General features: G+C 41.7%; 1 long non-coding RNA gene across 5 annotated transcripts in view; it reads left to right on the top strand.

The window, feature by feature from the left end:
• LOC105932441 overlaps nt 1–19,083 on the top strand; it is a 60,607-nt gene that overhangs the window by 8,410 nt on the left and 33,114 nt on the right. For all 5 annotated transcript variants that reach the window (XR_004931701.1, XR_004931700.1, XR_004931699.1 and 2 more), the window contains 2 exons: nt 6,271–6,398; nt 17,942–18,078. This is a non-coding gene — a long non-coding RNA (uncharacterized LOC105932441). The remainder of the gene's footprint in view (nt 1–6,270; nt 6,399–17,941; nt 18,079–19,083) is intronic.

The following is a 19,083-nucleotide window of genomic DNA, read 5'->3' as shown; positions in this document are numbered from 1 at the left end:
ATTTCATAAAAATATCTATATAAACTGCTGCAATTTCAATTAAAGTGTAACTGGGAAAGGAGCACCTTTAGGTTGTCATTTGTTTGATAGCCATTCTTTGATTTTTACATGAGTTAAACGTATTTTAAAAACCCTGCCCTGGACTAGCATGAACTGCAGGAATAGTTTCCACCAGCTTACACTGTATTTGATTCAACAATATTTTGTTGTTGTTAAGCGCACAGCACTGTTGCCTCACTTTTCTATAGTTTATATGAATTCTACCATACATTTACAGTAAGAGCAAGAGCTACGGGATAACTGTCACCCTTACAGTTTTAATAATGATACAATAATGATAATATCCTATTATCATTGCTTTAGTGGAATCTGTTCTGAAAAGCACATGAAACTAATGAGGGGTTAGCAAAAAAAAAGTTTTCAGTGGGGTGCTCAGATCCACTGGTAACCTTGGTGTGAGTATGCTAAAACAAAAGCGATTACAGAATTAGACTTTTGATTTATCCTTATATGAATGGGGTAACTACTCCAAAGTAAGGAAAAACTGAAACGTATAAATGCACGTAAATTATACTAATATGCTTTCTGCTATTTGTGTGTGTGTATATATATATATATATATATATATATATATATATATATATATATATATATATATATATATATATATATATATATATATATATATATATATATGTTACGTTATGTTACGTTATGTTATGTTATGTTATGTTATGTTATGTTATGTGGTTTGTAGACATTAACCCACCCTGTGAACTGCAAAAAGCCTGATGACTGGTACTGTCCTGGAAGCACCTTGTCTTTCTTCAGCTTGTCACAATCACTAACTTACTGAAACACAAATAGCCCCTTCCGGTGCAGCAGGACTGGTTTTCCTTGGAGGTCATATTGTTGACATTTTGCTGGAAGCCATGCCATACTGTATATGGTTGCACACGCCTGCGGTAGTTTGTCATGCTTTCAAACAATGCACGGATTAATTCACTCAGCAGCGAAAATTATGGTCCTGTGGTTTGAAATGGGTCGATGTGAGCTGGCATTTAAAAGCAACAATGAGCCGGTTGTTTGTGAGGGCCTGTGCTTTTGGGGGAATTGTCTTATCCCAGCTCATAAGTTGTGGTATGGCTTTAAGGAGCTCCAATAGACCCTGTGTCATTATTAGCAGAGCAATGCACGGTTATTAGATGTCGTTAAGCTTCCTATCGATGATAGATAGATGTGTCATCATCATCCTGCAGTGGCATGACTTCACCCTGCAGATGCTTGTCGGGATCCGGGCTGTTATACTGGCTTAAGATGTTTTTAGAAAAGAGAGAGGGGGGAGAATGGTGTACTTTGTGTAGTGGTTATGCTTCTCTCTTGATGCAGATGAATGCTGTTTGCATGTTTTCATTTTTTATTTTTGTTATTGTTATTCAAAGCAATCTGGCGAGTCAAAAGACACAAGAAGAAGCCCATGTGCGTGTAAAAAAAAAAAAGAAAGAAAAAAAGAAAAAACCTTCCAACTGAGTGTAACCTGCTTTCTTGGGTGCGCGCAATTAAGCGCGTATATTAGAAAGGCAGATCCGGAGACGGAGCGAGAGAGGCGCGTTCATGCAAGTCGGATTGCAATGGCTCCATGTGACCACAACACACGCAGCTCCCGACGGCGGCCCCTTTAAGAGACGTGGGTTAGTTTTTCTCTTTGGTTATCTAGCTGTATGAGTTTATGTAATATCATAAAGCTAGAGAACCGAATGTATAAACTAATTCTGCATTCGTCACGGCGGAGCGAGCTGGAAGCGGAGTTAAAAGGGAGGCTGCCTGCCTGAGCGGATGAGCCGATGGATGAATGCGTGCACGCAGGGAGGAATGCAGCTTGCACGGAGGATGAAGAGCCCCGCGATGGATCGCACCGACGAAGCACCGTCTTCCGTTCATCATCGTTGCAGGGAAAAAGAAAGAGCTGACCCTCCTTCAAAAAGTGGATTCATGGGATTAAATCTGTTTGGGGTTTTTTTAATCAGAAAGGATGCTTGGGGTGACAGTAGTTAGCAGCCGGATAAAGGGTTCCGTTCACTGAGGAACGATGAGGATGAGGAAGGCGCTGATGCGGGTGTTTGTCCTTATGGAATATTCCTAGTTTGTAACCACAAGGCACATGGCTGCATGTGCTGTTTTATTCATTTTTACTTGGAACAGCAAACACAAGGTGAGACGTACACGATGTCAGTTGCACCTGATTGGAGGACTTCTGGGAGTCACGTGGCTACCAGCAACCCCAGTATGCCTTACATATCTGAAATAGGAGGATAACAAAAAGTAACTACAATGTTGTGTTATCAGGCCTCTGTGCATTTGCAAATGTATGTATTGTCTATTTTTTTAAGATGGTTGAATAAGCTTAAATTTGTTATCTGTAACCACAGAGAAACTGTTGCCTTACAGGGTTATAACACTGCTCTGCATGGCATAGATCAGCCGTTCCTACAGTTGAGGTTCAGACCCTATTTGGGGTCATGAATCAACAAATGTGGGCTCTTAAGATCCAGTGCTTGACCTGGTACAAAACATGGGCTATATTCCAACTAGGTTGTCAGTATGATTGGGCATGGGACAGATACAGACAGATACTGGTGGCAAGATAGATTTTTAAAAAGTTAAGTCTTCAAAACCACAAAAAAAGGTCAAAATATTTCTATGGTTTAAAGTATTTAAATGGAAAAGTTCCAGAGATAATGGAGATTTGCCCAAATGTATGTTGCAGCACTGCCCCTCCCCAACATGTTGTTAAACACTGATGGTTTCTTGGCTGAACAAAGGCTTGTGAACCTTTAAAGAAGACAAATTTGGCTGTTTGGAAACTGTTACGGTTCTGAAATTGGCTAAAATCAGCTTTGAATACTTGGTTTGAAATAAAAACAATGAGTCATGTACATATTTTACTTTACACTTTTGAAAAAGATATACCATGATACCTCAGCTTCTTTACTCAAAGTTATACTCTCTAACTGGTCCAACTGTCCCAGTGTGGCAAGCTAAGAAGAGAAACTAAGACAGTTCTGCTATTCATTATATGTTTGTCAAAGGGATAACCCCATATCCCTGGATTTAACCTGATTTGTGTTGCAATTAACAGGCCTTTTAGGTCTGATTCCCTGGAAAGGTTGCTGCAAAACAGTGGTTTCAAACACAAATTGCAAATCAGGTACCTATTTAAAGTTTATCACTTTGAAATAATGCAGTTTACTTGACTGTAAGGGTTAAAAAATGCAGCTGTGAACAGACTGTATATGCTCACCCTGGCTCGTCAACAGCAGTCCCAACGGTTTTCAAGGCTGTACTAGTGGCTGGGCTGGAGTTTAGAAAGAACCTACACTTTATTTTTAGAGTTTCCAAAGAAATCTACTAAATCATGTGAGGTTTTGATTTGTTTGCAGTTTTTGCTTAGAACTGCAAACAAATCAAATTAAATCAATGCTTAGAGGATAATGTCATCACTCAGCCTCTGACTGAAGCTTCGACTCAAGGCAGATCAAACTTAACAGACTGTTATACAGCATGCTCCTCACGTCCGTCTTTGTTTTTAGTATATTTTGGTGACTGCATTACATCTCCACATACAGGGGGCGTATAGGTACCTTAACATTCTTTTGTATGGACATCTCAAGAAGTGACCCCATGTTTGTAAGGATTAATAAAAGATTGTTTCACATTTTCTCATTATCAAGGCCTATAAACCTTCAAATACATATTTACCTCACTATCAATTTTGTTAGGGAGTCAGTGAACTTGTGTGACTCTAGCCCAGAGGCTCACTTCCTCTAAAATCTGGTCCTTATTGGTACTGAGACAGTCAGCTTGGTCACCTTGGCCTGTTTTTATAACCCTGTTTGTGCTGCACCATCACTTGATTCTTCTCCTTTATCCAAGCCAAAGAGCGACCGGCTGAATGAAAGGTTCAGCACCACTGCGGTGGAGCCTGTTGAATTCAGACAAGACAGGTCTGTGTTACAGCTGCTAAAGCTACGTGCTAACAGTGTAGGTGTGCAGCAGCACAGATCCTGCCTGCCAGCGTGGTGCTAGGCCCCGGTTTTTACTGCGTCATAGATCAGGGAAGATGCTAGCGTTGCTGTGTCTTTGTGTTGCCACACTCCTATTTTCGTACTCTGGCACTGCCTTGCAGTGTATTGACACTTTAAGTTTTAAATCTTAGTTTTCGACAACAGTAATTATGTTACTTATGGTCATTATCCGCTTTCAGAATGTGCTGTGCAGGTGCATTCAGTGAAATTTAATTGAGGAAGAGGATACTGGCATCTTGTTAGGCTTGTTAATTGAAAATTTTCCAGTAAGGAAATTATTTTTGGTGCTAAAATAAAAATAAATTGCAGCCAATGTAGTCTGTATTTTAAGATTGGATATAAAAAAAATAGCTTTTTAAATGGAAGTTCAGAAGCACATCCATATGTCCCTTAAAGATAAAGTTTTAACACTGAGCCAGGGATTTATAACGCAGCATGATCCGTTAGCTGCGATTGTTCTACACGAACACCCCCCCCCCCCCCCCACGCTAGCCCTGTTGCAGCAGAAATTAATGCATTGCTGAGGGCTAATAAATGGAGGATATGTGGAGAGCCCCTTTGAGATTCAAATGCAGTCTGCTGAACGTTCACAGAGGCAGGCTAGACGTGTGTTTTTTTCCCACATTAATATGTGTCTGTCTGGGCCCTCTCTGCCGTGAGGAGGAGGCCTCTGCGCACCAGATGGAGCCCAGTCTAGACTGGGCTCCATCTCTTGAGCACCTGCCATAAGGCTGCATTAAACATTCCATTGTCTCGGTGATTTGTAAGTCTCCATTTGTACATCTGCTTGAATGCCTTTTATAGTTTCGGCCGTCTAGATTTATTCTGCATGCATTAAAGGTGGCAGTGTTAACGAAAAACACAAAGTGATGCTGTAGCAGGTAGAGAGGTTTAAATCCGTCACTTCTGGGAGGTTTTGTCCCAGCACGTCCACTGCTTCTGCCGTTCATGTTGTTTGGAAGGTTTAAGCTACGTAGAGACGTTTCACTGCTGTAATTAGTTTGGACAGAACAGTTGTCCTATGTTCTACCCCACACACAACAGACCCAATGTTTTAGCACTGGAGCCCGGCTGCAAGTTATCTTGATTGTGTCCCACTTGGCCTCTAGATTCCAGTATGGCGTGCACGAGTGTGGGTGTACGTGCATGCGTGCATTACCATGTGTGCTTCCGTGGAAGGGTTTATGAGCGAGCACGTTGCTACTACTCCCAGAGTGCATGTTTTTTTTTTTTTTGTCACCAAGGTGCTGCAGTAGACATGTGTAAATACAGTGGATAGCAGAGCAGGTAATTTCTACACAGTACACGCTCAAAGTTTTGCTTTGCTCCCATGTTAAGACTCAGAATATGTGACTTACATGTTAGCAAAAGCAGCCTTTGCAGAGCCCTATCTTAATAATATCATTGGAAACAGCCAAATTGTTGACTGAGGGTTTTTTTCCCCCTTTCAAGACAATTCTTGAGTCTCAGCAATCTAAATCCATATTTTGTCATCGGCTTCCTGTTATCATTTTACCTCGGATTGCAGTGCCCTATATAAACCCTTTTCTCTGAATTTATGTATTCTGGGTTTGGTAGCCTAGCAACAGCCTCTGACCCATGCGAGAGAAAGAGGGGGAAAAATTGAAAGGGCTGACATGCAGGCTTTAAACCCACGGAGGACGTCAGATTTCAGTGGATGTAATCTTTGAGCGTTTTGTGTAATCGCTTGTGAGGTGTGTTTCTCTGTGTGTGAACGTGTGCACCTACTGTACGTGTGTCTATTGTCTGGATTTGACAGCTATAGGAGAAAATGAGGAGAAACTTCCCACGTGTGTCTGAAAAGGGAAATTAGCACATTTTTGAAAGACAGTTAAACGTGATCTTTAATCCTCTCTGTTAAGATTCGGCAAATAGGCACCAGTTCCAAATTTTTCTATCTCATCATTGAAACCTTTATTAATATAGTTGCCTTGCTTTAACACGTGTCTACAACAGGTATGTTGTTGAAATTCTAAATCCAACACTTTCACTTTAAGACTAAGCATTTTATGCTAGTTTTTAATTACAAATATCTAATACATAATTTAATATAGTGGAACTGAAGGGGAGGTGTTTCTATAAGACTTAACACATTTTTTTTGTTTGAAAGTTGAAACATCGTCCGACCGCCGTTTGTTAAAAATAATGTTTTCATGTCTCACAGGAATTAAGTGAAGTCGTACAGAAATACTCGCACCTCATCTGCAAGCCTGTAAGTGACAGACAGCCCACCGCCGGGGCCTGAGGAGCAGAGGTCAGCGACGGGGTCAGATCATCACTCTGACGTCAGAGGTGAGACAACGTCCCGCTCTTCTGCACCCAATCTGCCGCTGTCCACCCACTTGAACTTGAACTAGCCACACAACACCCTCAAACAGCACGAACAGAGAGTTTGAATTATTTTTACATTTGCACCCCTGCACAACAGTGCACTATTTGCATCGTAACTCACACTCAGGTCTTTATTAAATTTCCGTATGATAACCTTGAGCATAAATTGAATAGAAATATCCTTTCATATCCCCCCTCCCCAGTGGGGACATTCAGGTGTCCCTCAAGTTATGACCTTATTAGGACAACAATTGCAATTAAAAAATGGAACAAAGTATCTAAATTATTTTATTTAAAAAACAAAATGAACAATTATTCCTTCACAGTTATTCCCATATTCTTTTATGACTAAAACAATGGAACTTATTGATTACTGCAATTGTGTCATTGTAATATCTACCATTACAAAACAGAACTTTTATTGTGATCCTAATGCCAAGACAAAAACAAAAAAAATATGGACTCACTATATTTCCAAATAAATGGGCATATTACACATATCATTATTTTTGTCATTCTGCTCTTTACACAGTAGAAAAACTGGAATATATTGATATTAGCTTATTAGTTGGGCTGTTTGCTTGGATAGAGTCTACCTATTGTGTTAAAAAAAAAACATCTTTCTTAATCACAGTAATTGGTGGCTTTCTTTAGTTTCCACACAATGACGGCATTTCTTTCTTTCTTTCATTATCTATTTATTTAATGTAACCAGAGATATTTCATATACAAATTTCTCTGACTTGCAAGCAACGGAAGCCTTCTTTTAGCTAGCTGGCTGGGAGTGCACAGCAGCAATTAGGAGAAGGACGTTTTGTGCTATTTTGGAATCTTGATATAAAATGGAAAGACAGAATGAGATCAAATTTAATCCGTTTTGCAACCATAACTTTAGTTAAACTTGACATACCTCTATACCGGTTTGTTCTACCCTCATGTTTAAGGCGCATATTTACTAGATTGCTCTCATCCCCTCTCTTGTTCAGTCGCGTCTGACTCCGATTGTTAAAATGTTTGATCCAATTCCTTTAGGTCTTCAGTGTTGGAAGATAAGACGCCGGTAGTCCCTTTTTACTTCCTCGTCCAAGATTTTTTTAAGCCTTTAAAAAGGGTGATGGGCTTTAGTCTGATATGTGTGTGAGGTGAGCTCATGTGGAAAGACTGACAGGGTGGCTATGGTGATAAATGTACTAATTCTCTCTATCCTTATCCTCTGATTTTCACTTTTCTGTCTTGGTACAAGTAGAGAAAAGGTCTTATTTTGTTTTGTCAAGTCTTGATGCAGACTTCAATAACCCCTACAGTTTTACAACATCACTTTTTAACTTCCTTACTGTCTAAGGAATCTCTTCATTTATTTATCTCTTTATTTCTCAAACGTTGTACATTTTTTTTCTCTATCCATTAATGTTAAATATGTTTTATGAACTAGCACTCCGATTCAGTCTTCTACTCGACAAAACCTTTCATGCTTTGTGTTTTACAAAGTACGTATTATGGTGGAGGTGATGGACGGCCAAAGTATGCGCCTCGCTCGCTTTCTTCTCAGTTTCCCTCTCAGAGTTGAATGACAGGACTAAAGATTACCTCCACTTCCCTGACTGCTGCAGCAGGCTGCCAAAGCTGCTCGCCTCATGCATGCTTTGCCTCCTGAGGAGAACAAAGTGGAGGGAGAGACAGAGGTTGGACAAGAGCGGGACTTGAGGGCCCGACTCGTTGGGATATAGGTAGGGCCGCCATAGAAGAGAAACAAAAGATGTGATTTTTATTCTTTTTTTATTTCCCTTTAGGGTTAGAAGATGAGCGTTCTGTGACTTGGGCCTAGTTCTATATCAGCTTGCACCCACCTCCTGAGAGAAGAGGTTGCGTTTGAGAATCAGACAAGAGAAGATCAGAGGATATTTCACCGCCTGTGGCTATCCTCCTCCATAGTGTTCGACCACCTCTTAAAGCTCCTTTTGCTCTGCCTCAACTCAATGAGAGCTGCCGGTCTACTTAGTCAATATCATATCCACAAACTAGTCAAATCGATGCAAACAGACTTTGGCTGGACGTGGGCTTTAGAAGTGAAGGCACAGCTACAGGCTATGTTTGATACAGAGATATAGTGATCCAGAGGTGACACTCTGCGTCTTCTTTGTATCCATAAGAGCAAATTAAGAGCTCTCATGCAGGTGTCTGCGTTCCTACTGCATTTCTCGCTCCCAAGGACCTGTGAGCAGGTTATGCATTTGTTTCTGTAGGAAATGCAGACAGCAGGATGTGGGATTTCACACATTACACTGTTGCTTCCACAGCTGAGCACTCTCATGTATATGGAAAGACTCAAAGACGAGGGAAGCTGTAATCCGCTCATTTACATTACCTCAGATCCGGTCTGACATCTCTCACTCAGGCACATACCTCAGTGTACCATATCTCCAGCCCCCCTCAGCTCAGACCCCCCTCACCTCCTCTTCCATTCCCTGCATTTGGGCTCATCTCTCCATCGCCGCTACCCCAGAAAAACCAATTCAGGCTGCTGCTCCACACCGTCATGGCATGTTGGCCAAGGGAGATGGAGTTCTTTCAGGTTCTTGGCTACAACCTCCCCACACCCTCGCTGCCCCCTCATGCTGCCGCGCGACATTTCCTCAACACGGCGGGTGTCCCAGCTGGGTTGCCAGACAGCATTCGGACCACTTCTAAAAAAAAAAAAAATCTCTTGGAGTTATGCTGCAAATTCTGTGACCTTTGAAATAAAGACGTATCAACATCGGATTTGAACCGCTGATACCAAGTTTATCAGATTCAGATTTCTCTTTCGGTACTATAGATAACAAATGCTATCACGGGATAGTGATAACACAACTTTGCTGTCAGACATTGAAGCTCTCTGCTGTCTGCAGACGTCTCCATCCTCGTTTAAGGACAGCCAATCCAGTTTCCAGAAGCTTCTTACATCTCCGAGTTCATTTTTCAACGTCTCATTGATAATGACGATAACTAATAGTGTGTTCTTCCCTCAGTAACAACTTCTACACAGAAGATTGTTGTTATCAGTGCTACCCATCAATGCTTAAGTCATGACAAACCGCCCTATATTCATGAGCCACTTGGACCCCTGTCGACACGGAGGCACTCATATTCGTTCGTCTTTTGGCTTAGTTGAACCACATCGTTTCACTCTGACATTAAGTTTTCACTACAGCCTCACAGAGGCCAATAACGTGCTTGTAGTTGAAGAAGTAGAAAATAATAATACATAACAAAGAATAAACAATTTCTCATTAAAATACTGAAGAAGCTTTTTTTTACTTTGTGGTTCCTGAGCGATCAGTTGTCACCACAGCAGATGTCTCCATGCCGTAATTCTTAAAAACAAGCATTGTTGTTGTTGATGTATTTCTTTTATGACAAACTGATTTCTTTGTCTGCCGTGTGTTTGACACCACACTGTGAATAGGAGTGTCACTGTGACAGTGTTACAAATATTTGAGCCTGCACACAGAAGGCCAAATAGAGTGGACTGGGAGGTAGGAATCAGGCTTTAGATATGGAGCATTCACTGACCCTGGAAAATAGGGGATTTTTTAGAATCACTGATCATCGCATGTGATTTCAGCCACCAGCCAATTACTTGGTTCATCTCTACTTTTCACACAAAAAAGGAAAAAAAAGGCCAATGAGCACAACTTCAAAGTAAAAAACTAGATGGGTACACAGTTTAGTAGAACATCCAATAATAGATGAGCAGCACTCCATTATCTTTCACACAGATGTTTCCATTTTGGTTTGATTGTCTGATGGGCCTCTGATTGGCTGAGTTGTGTATTTGCCTGTGTATATATCTGTCATCCATGAAGATAAAAGGGACCCAGAAGCAAACTCAGAGTGAATGGCAAAATCTTTGATTTAATGGATGGCAAGAGCAGAAGTTGAGAATAGAAGTAGGGGTAGATGGAGCATGCAGGTGCAGCAGGTGAGGTCTTAAGAGCTGGTGGGGCTGGATGTGTAGACAGACAATACAAGATTTAAAATAATTACAAAAAAAGTTACTGTTAGCAACCATAGACACCAGGACTGTTTCCCTGTATTAGAAAATCTGGCCATGAGTGGATGTAGAGGCCGGGCATTTATGGAAGGTTGTGATTGGAAACAGCTGCGGCTTGGCCCAGCCCAGAAGATGCTGCTTCTGTTGACAGGCAGGCGTCTGCCTGGCCAGTCGGCCTCCTGATGACAATATCTCTATTGGTTTTTCATCTGCAAATGCGCTGACGGCAGCATTCAGCCAAAACACGTTCTCCTTGTCCCGTTAAAGAAACACGAAGGACAATAGAATATTGGTTATCTAGTTTTGCACAGATCTGTACTTAATCTCTAAATGTAATTATCTTATCCCTTTAGTAAATGTGTATTTATGGGTGCTGGTCATTTTACCCCTTTGTCATTTCTTACATGTGTAGATTTGATTACCACAGGTCATAGTTGTAGGTACCTTGTGTCAATGAGGGATGTTTCTGACACACTATTCTCTATATTCTACTCACAAAGTACCAAGAAGACATTTGACTAAATTATTCTGGAAAATATATCTACCAGCTGTAGGTCACTATAGATGCTTTAATCTGTGCCCCTAATCTGTTTTAAGCATCAATTGGTTAAACAGAGATCCCATAATGAAATGGAAGTGAAGGCTAATAACATTAAAGTCACATTCAATTAATATATACGTGATTTGGGCTTTTTCTTGACTAATGTGTGAAAATATATAACTACAAAACATAATAATAATAATTATTATTGTTATAATTATAAGTTTAAACATAATGGTTCATTTCATGAGAATAAAGCACAAGGATGGTACAAATTGGTGAATGGATGAGCCACTGTTATTCCACTCTGAGCTTGTCATTGTATAATAATAGTCAAACAAATAAGCAAATGAAGCTTACGTGGTGTTTTTAAACCCTGTAAAATGGGATAAATTAAAGATAACCAAATGAGCTATCGCTGTTCAAAGTATCAGATTTAAGCAGCTTGTTGTTTGGTGAACTCTGTTTTTTTTTTTGGGGGGGGGGGCTCCTGATATGTAACTGTATGAGTAAATTTCACTGCTTTATTTTAAATGATACCCTACACATTATGTGGCCTGATAGGAGATTAATCCCTCTGAATAAAAACGCTGGGTCGAAGGAGGAGGCCTCCGATTGCTGTGTGTGGGAAGCCAATCAAGTGTAGAGTGGTGGTGATGTTAACATAAATTAAACTCCAGACTCAGAGAAGAACAAAGGAAAGGCGAATATAAGAGGGACAGAGGGAAAAAAAATCACTGAGCCTGAAAAAAGTACAATTAAAAAGCTTATTATTGAGAAATTAAAAATTTGTCTTTAATCTAATATGTAGAATTTATATAAGCAGCTTTTACATACTTTTTTTTTGCATTGTTATTTGTTTCTTTATTTTTGCCCTTGAAGCACAGTGGCCTATGGCATCTCAGTGCTGAATGGTGGCTGCATTAAAGATTGGTGGTGACCGTGATCGTGGGGTGCAGAAGGGTGGCGAACAGAGGAGGGAGGGACGGGGGTTCTCTGAAAGGCAGCGGGGCTACGGAGTGAATGGAAAGCGAGGGGGCGGGGGGTGGACACAAGGCAGGGGTTGGGGTGGGGGGGCATAAGCGGCGGAGGCAGGTTGGGGGTGGTGGAGCTCCATTGGTTCAATGCAACGGCAGAGGCAGCTGTGAAAAGAGGTCTCCCCTTTTTCCCACGCCCGGTCCGATGCAGAGCCCTCGCTTCAGCCGGCCGGGGTCAAGTCACATTTCTAATACATACACCGGACCTGCAGACTCTCACAATGCATACACGCAGCTCATTTATTTTATGTATGCACACAGACAGAAGCACACAGTCGTACACACGGGACGGGGGGGAACGGGGGCAGGCGGTGACAGACGAAGGCGGGGGGCCCGTCTTCATAGCAGGCAGCAATTTCTTGACCGTTGGCGGCGTTGCTTCGTCGTGGACTCTAAGATTTAACAAGCTGCAACTGCATTCACAAACACATACAGATCCCCTTTCAGTTCAAATAATAGTTTGTTACGCACGCAATACACGCACTTATCCTTTTATACGTCAGGATTTGTAAAGTCGCTTCGGTGTGATGATGCGTTTATTGGTGGCGTCTTTGAATCGTAACGCTAACATTCCTCCTTCTTTTCACAACAGCATGTCTTAGCTGCTATTTACAAATTATAATCATATTCCAGGGAGGGGGATGTAAGTGCTTTGTTCCGAACAACCCCCCCCCCCCCCCAAAACCCCCAAACCCCCAGCACCAGCACTCCAGTGCCAGATGCCCTCTTGCATTGTGCTGGTGCTGGGGTGAAGGTGGAGGGGGGCATTCAGGCAAGCAGTCACCCTTCTCCCTCTGTCTGTCTCTCTGCACCAGGTTGTCACCCTAGTTGTCTGTCTATCAGGACAAGTGTGGGAAGGAAAAACAGGATGGGTGGGGGGGGGTGGGGGGGGGGTAATGGTAGTGGAAGTTCAAGGAGAGGTTCAGGGTTCTTTTTCTGGGTGGTGGGGAGTGGTTTGGAGATTTGAAGTGAAGGAAAAGACATCTCTAGCCTCAGAGATGTCCCAGCGTTGACTGAGAAGCGAGTGTATGATAAGCGTGTGTTGGTGTTAGGTGGTTCTGGTTCTCCTTAGTGACATTTTAGCAAACAGGAATTTAGATGAGTTTGCGGGTCTTTGTCCTCTAGCTGCTCGGTCTGGATTCCCAACTCCACAGCTGGTCGCATAAAGGTCTCAACAGCGATCTTGTAAAGAAGCTAGGGAAAGATATACACATTTGTTTTTTAAAAAGTTCTGTACAGTAAATGTCAAATTGTGCAGTAGTAAAGAGCTATTAAAACGCCCCATCTGAGGTAGAGCGATACGATGTACAAAACTGGGATTGTCGTGGCATTATCAATGTGTGCAGTACTGCCATCGCAAAGGCCTGCAATATTTTGAAGGATCTAATATTTTAAAGGTATTTGGTCTGTTGGATCAACTCTCACACTGATGCTGGCAACGGCTTGGCCGTGATGCAGATGTTCATGAAGCATGGTGCAGACGTCATGATGAGGGGTTAAAAGAGAGATCAGCAAGGAACTTGTCGGTCTGAATGCAACCAATATCATTATCATCAACATTTAACAATCATGTCACAATTTCGCTTTCCCAATATTTTCCAGAACTACTTTTAGGTACCAAAATGTTATACTTCAAAGTAGGCTTTAGTGATCCTAATTATGGATGTTGTTTTATTTTTTTCATAAGTAGCCTTACCTGTTTTTTTTCATGGATATTTATAGAGACAAGGATTTGACATCATGCTAATTTTCTGGTCAACTATGACATCAAGTCCCTAACATAAAGAACTGTGCAGTCGGCCTCCAGTTTCCATGTAAGCGTGTGCCGATTTACCTCAAAACTCGCATTGAATCTGCTATATCTTGCTTTTATTTAAATCAAACATAAATTTATGGGAACTTAACGATCACATCAAATTAGTTTCACATTGTGATGCCTTATTAGGGGTGGGGGGGGGCTTGAAATACCTGATCAAAATGTCTAGAACAAAATAAAATTATTGGACATAATATCTATAAATAAATTACCTCACATTGCTTCATGTTGCCATAAAAAGGTCTGGAGTTTTGACATGATACGCACAATAAATAGATTTTTAATGTAAATGTGGTTATAATGCCTTAAAGATATTATCAACTCTGCACTGGATGTGGGTTGGTGTACAATTATCATGCTACAACCTTGAGAAAAACAAAAATCATGTATCACAGGATTTACTCAAAAATTGGAAACACAAATTAGCAATATTTATTCCAACTGTTGCAACAGTTGTCTAGCATCCTGGTCATTAAAGCTCTAATAATAGTATGAAAACAAAATTAACACCCATTTAATGTATTGTTGGTTCTCAAGTCGGCATGGATATGGCACAGAATGTTCTACCTATTTAGTTTGCATAACCGGGCTGTCTGCGTTTTCCATAAACAGAAATATCTCCCTAATGCCAACATTTGTCTTTCTTGTAAGTGAGGGAAAACAGTTGCTTCAGCGAGCTGAGCAGCAGTGTGCAGTAACAGGTGGGCGAGAGCCAGCGCTGTGTTGCTTTTTGCTCCACACCAGGGGTCTCCCTCTCTAGTTTTCCAAGAGCCACTCATCTGGAACTTTTGGATGCGTTCCTGCTCTAACACGGCTGAATCAAACGGTTGAATCACCTCCTTGGAGTATTAGACAAGTTCTGCAGGCATCCAGTAATGAACCTTTCATTTGATTCAGGTGTGGTGCTGCAGAGGTGCATCTAAAAGTCTCTATTGGGTTGACGCTGCCAGTGAAAACTCTGGTTACTTTCTGGTCAGTTCCTCTGGCTTCTCTTTCAAAGGGCTTTCAACCTTAGGAACTATGTGAAGGTAAATTTTTGCAGATTTTAATTCATAATTTTTTTAACTTTGTTTATACCTTGACATTGTTGAACAGCCCATGTCCATGCACATATACAGTAGTGTTCTGCAGAATGAAACCAAAATCAAGGGGATAGGTTAAGATGCAGAAGTGAATTTCGCCATTGTGAGATCAATAAAGTTCAATTATTATTATTAACCCGAGGTAAAATGGCATTTTGCCTCATTTTAGGCACATCCTGTTACAGCTCCCTATCACAGTCATCACATTCAAAGGTGTTAATACTCCCGTTTTTAGTGTTTAAAGTCATAATTTGTAAAATGTTTAGGATTGTGTAAAAAAAAATAAAAAAATAAAAAAAATAAACATGATCATTTCAGTTCACAGATAGATTTAATAGAGTATAATTTTCATCTGACTGCCGTAAAGTTCAGCCCAGCAGCAAACACAGACAGCAGGCACCTTTTTCCAACTGGCAGACATTTATTAGCATGCAGACACAAAACTCTGTCATTCTTCCCGTCTTTGTTTGGACTTCGTTCTCAGTATGTAGTCCGCCTAGTGCCTACTTACTCCTCCTGTTTCTTCCTTTCATGCATCCTCCCTTTCCCCCTTTCTCCCCATTCCCTGGCTGTGTGAAAAGCCGATAGCGGTGGGAGACAATGGGGAAAGACTCACTTAATTAGCTGGACGAGAAGATGCATTGTGGCAATTACTGAGCACAAAGGGACAGGAAGGTATGGCTCTGTAATGCTTCTGCGTGCATTTGCCTGCCTGTTGTAGCCCCTGAAGGCAGGTAGGCCCTTTATAGAGAGAGTGAAGGCAATAACAATGGAAGACAGGATGTACTCCACATGTAGTACCATTTCCAGTGCTTTTACAAACAGGGACAATGGATGGTGGGGTCTTATAAAGACTGGAGATGTTGAAACTCTCTGATGTCAACAGATGGATTATGGGCTGGAAATGCACGTGTCTGGGTACATTTTATGGGACTGAATTATACTGTCGAAGGCGCTAACTTCCCAAATGTACCTTTTTGCAGCGCACGTTATACTGAGTTACGTTCTCTTCGGGTGAGGGCTTTTCAGATAACATAGCCAACCGTACTGTTTTGACGACAGAATAGTGTGCACGGGGCATTTTTGCGTATTATTACATGTATCATTTATTAACAATGTAAGAAGGAACATATTGAAAATGACGTGCTGAAAAGTAAAAAGGAAAGCATAAATAAGCTGTCTTGACAGGTAAACCCTATGGGTTATCTGCATTGCCTGGTGTGGAAGAAATATGATGTGGTAAAAATAATAAGTGCTTGTATTTTTTGAAGAGGAACACATATATCCCAGTGCTTAGTCCAAAAAATACAATTGTAAAAAAAAAAAAAAAAAAAAAAAAAAAAATTTGGAGCATTTTGAAATGCTGGTTGGAGGCTGTTTCAAATAAGTAAGAAGCACTCTCAGCCATGGGAGGGGACGAGCGTCTCTATTTTCTGATTTTTGAAAAATAAACGCAGCAACAAGGACTCCACTTGTTATCTTACTGGAAGTTTAGCACACCAGGGTAACCAGCTCTCCGTCTTCTGGTGTGAGACCCCGGCATTTGTTTTGTTTCTCCCTCTCTCATTCTGTCCAGGTAGATCTCAGTCCAATTTAGGAAAGTGCCTGGAGTGAAAGCAAAGACACATCTTTCTCCAAACTGCTGTATATGATTGGTCATTCGTAACACTGCAGTTCTTGGGCAACGCCCTTTGAGGTCCTGATCCCCTCTGCAGGCTGTCGCAGCGTTTGGTGGTGTTGTCTCGGTACTACAAAATGATTTAGTTTGTCAGATGCAGCTGTAGAATTGGGTTGAGATCTTTTATTTTATTAAGTCAATTATTCACACTCTCCTCTTAGAACTGCAGGTCCTTTCTACCTCACCACACCGATGGTTTAGGGTGATATTTGGCAGCACAGTCAAGAGTTAAGAGAGTGCAGAGGACACCTTGTACTTTGGGGTATCCCAGGAGGACTTTCAATAGTAGAGAGCAAATAAAGAATGAAAGTAGTCTTGTAAAGTAAACCAGAAAGTATTAAGCATGGAGTATGTTAAACTGTTTTCATGACAAGTATCCTTGACAAAAAGTAATTTACTCAAAATTAAAAAGGTGTCTCTCTGACTTCACTCTAAATTCAGCCCTGCATCATCCAAACTCTCCTTGAGGAAATTCATTTAACTAAAACGATGTCAGGTTGAAATTATTTAAACTTCATGCTGTGTGGAAAAAGTAATCCCCTCCTCGTTAAAACATGAATTAACTATGATTGATAATTTTTTTAAATGGTAGCTGAGTTAAACTTCACAGTGTACACCCAGTCCCGATTGCTACCAGTCCTGTACAAAGAAATCCCTTACCGACAAGAAATAGGTTACCAAATCCCAAAAAGTAACGCAATTTACCCAAACATAATTGGGTCGCAAAGCCTTTTCTGAGGGGCTTGGAGAGAAAACATGGCGGAGCGCTGAACCTTAGTGTCCTCTGTACTGCCAAAGGATGACTGACAGCTCATCCAGGAAGCCACAGAAGAACTCTAAACAACATTTAACTTGCTTGAGTTTGGTCAGTGTTTAGGGTTGCGGACGATAAATCTAGCATAAAACCTACACAGCATTTAAAAAAAAAGAACATCAGCTTTCAAACACGGTGGTGGAGGGAGTGTCATGGTTTGGGGGTGCTTTGCTGCTTCTGGACTTTGCCAACCTACCGCAATTGTTGGAACCATGAAGTCTGCTCCCCGGTAGAAAATCCTGAAGAAGAATCTATGGCCATCTGTTTGTGAGTCCAAGTTCAAGAGCAATTGGGTTACACAGTCGGACAATCAGAAATCAATGTTTTGGAGTGGCCTAGTCAAAGTCCAAATTTAAATCCGATAGAAATGCCGTGACATGAGCCCATACAGGCCGCTTTATAGGCTGTATACATCCGCTGTGGCCGATTTCAAACAATTCAGCAAACGATAATACATATTTCCCCCTCTAATTAAATGAAATCTCCTGTTTGTGTCTTTGCAGGTAAATCCCCAAAAACAAGGGTTCTGTGTCACCTCAACATGAAGATTCAACGAGCCTCTTCAGCGACGAAGCTTATCTCAAGTCTGCTCACCCCCTCTTTCCAAAGTCACTACAACAGTTTTCAACCAATTAAGCAGGTAATCCGAGCACTGTCCTGTAAAATATTTGCTAAATTCTTTCTATTATTTATAATAGCTTTAAATAAAATGAGGGGGACTTCAGTGATTTACCTTTAACCTGGTTATGTAAGGTTTGCTCCTCTGTTTCCCATCCTTTCTTTCCGTCTCTGGTCCCTCTGTTGCTTTGTACCTAACTGGACCCGCTGCTTCCCGTTTCTGTCTGGCTGTGAGTGGGCCGCCGTTTGCCGTGGTTTCGTGTTTCTTCCTGTGCGCGTGTATTTGTGTAGAGTTGGGTCTGGCAGGCAGCGTTCTCCTGTTGTGGAGTGGCCCTGAGGGGATTTCTTTCATGAAGTCAGATAGCATCCAGGCGACCCCTTCTTCCCTTTTTTATAAGAGTTCCTTAACCTTGATAAATGAAGTACAGGCGGGAAGGGAGCGAGGTTAGGCGGGAGAGAAAAAGTTGCGCGGACTGTGTTGGGAGATGAAGCTCTGATGGGAGGGAGGCGAGATAGGGAGGGAGGGAGAGAGAGACACCAACTCCCTGTCCGACTTGCTCTCAGGATCAATAACGTTCGGAGAGCTGCTGAGCACTCCTGTCTGGCAGCTCTACCGTAGGGGATGGAAAAAACAGAGGGAGAGGGGGGAGGGAGAGAAAGCAAGAAAAAGGGGTGCCGAAAAAGCCTCTCTATCTCTGTCTTGTCACCATTCTTCTGCGATGAGGGGGGAATTGAGGACATTGAGCTGCAAAGAAGGGTGGGTAACACGGATGAAGGATGGAAAGGAGCCGGGTTTGTAGCTCCCCTTCCGAACATGCCGTCCACCGGCCTTTGCAAAACGCACACCCTTGCACACACACACACACACACCATCGTGCCGGGGTCTCCTTTTACGGAGCCACAAGGTTACAGAGTGTCGATACAAAAGCGCACAGCTCTCCGACAAATGGGATTTGGCATGTTCAATCAACGGTGCTGCCAAATCCCTGTTGTTAAGTGTTGCAGAGTCATATCTGTCTGCAGTGAG

This window comes from Fundulus heteroclitus, chromosome 9, assembly GCF_011125445.2.
Source record: "Fundulus heteroclitus isolate FHET01 chromosome 9, MU-UCD_Fhet_4.1, whole genome shotgun sequence".
NCBI lineage: Eukaryota > Metazoa > Chordata > Actinopteri > Cyprinodontiformes > Fundulidae > Fundulus > Fundulus heteroclitus.
Note: the sequence above shows the minus strand (reverse complement) of the source record. Positions and strands in the feature narration are given on the sequence as shown.